The sequence below is a fragment of the Arachis ipaensis genome, chromosome B01, assembly GCF_000816755.2.
Source record: "Arachis ipaensis cultivar K30076 chromosome B01, Araip1.1, whole genome shotgun sequence".
Lineage (NCBI taxonomy): Eukaryota > Viridiplantae > Streptophyta > Magnoliopsida > Fabales > Fabaceae > Arachis > Arachis ipaensis.
Genome location: NC_029785.2, coordinates 36,647,359 through 36,651,009, shown reverse-complemented (window position 1 = coordinate 36,651,009; position 3,651 = coordinate 36,647,359). Strand labels below are relative to the sequence as shown.

Here is a 3,651-nt window from a genome sequence, read left to right as displayed (position 1 = left end):
TTAAACTTGACAATGCAGAGGCTTAATCTAGTTTCTGCTAGAACTCATTCATTTAAGAGATAGGTATACCCAAGGATCAAACTCTTAAGTCTTAACCTCATTGTCAAAATGGAAATGATGCTACATCTAGGACCAACTCTTTAAAAAGTTTAAGTTCTTAAATGGAATCTCAAGATTGATTTTATGTATCTAACAAATAGCTGTAAATTTGAGATGAGGTGACAGGATAATACAAAGCAAGAAGAGCTTAAAACACACATTCTGCATCATACTACCAGCAATATAGCATCATTGTGCTCCACATATCCACTGATCTAAAAATGAAAAACATGAAGACATTACACTGTTCTTCAAAGAAAGTATACGAGAAAAAAAAACCTCAATGGAGAATACAGGTGTAATTGCCAGAACATATTTGATAAATCTCAAACTAGGACTAAAGGAGAATATAGTTTAAAACTACTCACTGCTTTGTGATCCATAATCCGCTAGTCCAATCCAGGTAAGTCAATCAATTTCAGTGGCAGTGCTGTAGAATTTCAGAACAGAACTAAGGTGTAAGTCTCACATTGCTAATGCATGTAATGTAATTAAGCATTTCTGCATTAGCAATTTTATCTGCATTTCTGTGTTTGAGCTTCCAAATAAAGGAAGTGGGACTACAAGTGATCCTGGCCTACCTGTACTGGTTCGAAGTTTTAGATATATTTCATCGCGGCTCCTACCTGATTATCCTTTTCTTAGTCTATCCTGTAGAGAATGCCGAAGGGCACCTATGAGAGGAAAATAAGACAATGAATCAGAAAGATGATAGGAACAAAACAGTAACAGATGATTCTAATGATTCAACTTATCATGGAAAGGGTCAGTACTCAGTACCTTAGTGCCTTTCCAGCTCGGTGTATGATAGTGGCGACTAGTGCATCGTTCACCTTTGGAACAGGTGTTCTCAAATCAATATGTGAATAGCAGAAAGGGTATTTAGCCCAGTTTCTAAACAACTTACAAGTAGCTGCTGCATGGTACAGTCTACTTGTATCGAGCATTGAGAAGACCTAAACATTGCCATATAAAAATCAGAATCCAGAATCGAAGAAGCATAATTAAATCATATATTATTAATCCAGAACTTATAATTAAATCTGAAGACTCATACCTATAAAGAAGAAACTTATCAAAACAATATAAACGTGAATTAAAAAATACAGAAAAATCAAGTGCATCATCATTATATATATTAGAAAACAGGTTGAGCATAGTAACAACTATATTTGTGTTGCAATTGTTAACATGACAGGTTCAATGCATGTACGAGTCTACGAGAAGAGTTTACATGAGCTTGCAAACAAGTGAGTTTACAACTATATTTCAAGTTTACTAAAATCTTCAAACCTGATCTGTAGACTTGTCTTTAATCTTTGCCACTTCCTTTTTAGGTATGATCGCCAGATAAATCTTTTGTAGATCTTCCAAGGTTTTCAATACAATCTGCAATGTCACACATACACATGATTCACAAATTTATAAAACACAAATCCATTATGATGATAACAATAATACATTTTCACGTAAGGCACGTAAGGAAGCAGAGCTGTTACATAGAGAAAGATCTATTATGTCCCTCAATGACATTATCTTCTCATGGATCTCTATCATTATGTTCCTCAATAATCATGAATACTAGATTTTGAATCAACAAACCAAAATCAAAAGTACCAAAAATTGGAAGGTGACAAGAAAATTGGAAGCGAGAAGACAAAAAATCAGAAGCTTCAAATGCGAGCAGCGATGAACAGATGGCGACACGAGCAGGGACGAACCCAACGGCGAGGCGAGCAGCGACGAACATGACGGAGACGCCAACAACGACACCAATAATGAGGAACATAGGCAATGGCGAGGAAATTGAATAGAGAAGAGTAAATCGCAAGCAGTGACAAGGAACGCGAAGAGAAAAGAGTAAATCGCACATCAATCAAAATTCAAAGTGGTTGGGGTTAAGGTTTCTAATTGAACATGGTTGGAGTAGTTTTATTATTTCAAAAATTCAACCAAATTAAATCACTAGTAAGTAAAATTTGAGAGAAATTTTTCATGCCTGAGAGACTTAAGAGGGAGATGTGAACGACACCACGGCGGAGCAAAGCGAATGTTTCAAAATGGCGCGAGCCGAAGATCGAACATGGCGGAGCAGAGCAGAACACGATGTGAGAAGAAGAACATGACACGAGCAGAGCAGAACACGATGCGAGCAGAGCAGTGAAGAACACCACGACGACGAGAAAGAGGAACGCAGAAACGCGAGTCAATTTACATTACCCCCAATTTCTCATATGCAGCAACACTAATCATCCAATTAAAAGAGAAACTGAAAATCATAATGGCGGTCTAAACCTCCATAATAAACTAAAATGCCACAAAAATATGAAAAATTCTGGCAGAGACTGAAAACGCTAAAATTGGCAGGAAAAAATGGCAGTTTTGTGTAACCGCCGTATAATTATTGCCATTTTAATCCACTTTTTTTGTAGTGATCCATCCCATTAAGTTTATCTCTATAATTGTAGTGTGTCAAATAGACTTAGTCAACATCAACCCATAAGTTCCAATCTAACCACTAATTAGTTTAGTAGAAAACTAGTGTCAATAAGCATCAAATTGGCTAACAATGGTTCCCAAATCATCACTTCTATTAGACCTAATGACTCAAGGTCACTTAATTTCCTTAGCCTAGGCTAAGAGTATAGAAAATACTCCACTACTAATGAAAACAATTCATCAAACACTTGATGTGCAATAGTCAAAGACATAACTAAGTTGTACAATTTAATAGAAATTAAAATTGGCCACTAACAATTATCAATAATAATAACTAAAATAAAGCTATTGAAGCATAAAAATATTAATGCATTAATAAAAATTCAAAGTTAACAAGGTTCACAACTTGAGAAATAAGAGAAAAACTAAGATAAAAGAAAACTATTAGTAAAATATCTATGCAAAAAGAAAGCTAAAGAGCTACAATTAAGGTGATAAAAAATGAAATTAACAAGATCCAATCTAGAAATTAAAGCAAAAGCCAATCAAAGAACACTAAAACCTAGAGAGAAGTGAGAGTTTCTCTCTCTAGAAGAACTAAAAACAAAAAATTAGCTAAAACATAGATGAAATGCCTCATTCTTTCATAAGAAGGACTGAAGTTCTAGATTCTGGAATGCTTTGTGGGCTTATCGGACGGCCTATAAAACACCAATTGGCATGAGTCCATTCCTGTTGGTCTATGAAAAAGCGTGTCACTTCCTGGTGGAGATTGAGCACAAGGCATACTAGGCAGAGAAATAGTGCAATTCGGGTTTGGAAAAGGCCGGAGTTGAAAGAAAGTTGCGGCTGGAAGAATTGGAGTGTTTAAGGTTGAAAGCATATGAGAACTTAAGACTCTATACGGAGAAAGCCAAAGCGGTGCATGACCGACATCTCAAGAGAAAGGAGTTTAGAGTTGGTGACTAAGTGCTACTATACAATTCAAGGCTGAGGTTGATGCCCGAAAAGTTGAGGTCAAGATGGGAAGGCCTATATACGGTAGAGAAGGTTGAGCCTTACGGTGTGTCGGTGTCATTCATAGAAGTCATCCCTCAAACCCTAGCTTTCTCA

At 36.2% G+C, this 3,651-nt stretch overlaps 1 long non-coding RNA gene across 1 annotated transcript; it reads right to left on the bottom strand.

Annotated features, from left to right (window-relative positions):
• LOC110270561 lies at positions 270–1,498 on the bottom strand. The gene is made up of 5 exons (XR_002360203.1): positions 1,393–1,498; positions 880–1,055; positions 681–773; positions 468–529; positions 270–314 (listed from the first exon to the last, which is right to left on the bottom strand). It is a non-coding gene; the product is annotated as an uncharacterized LOC110270561 (long non-coding RNA).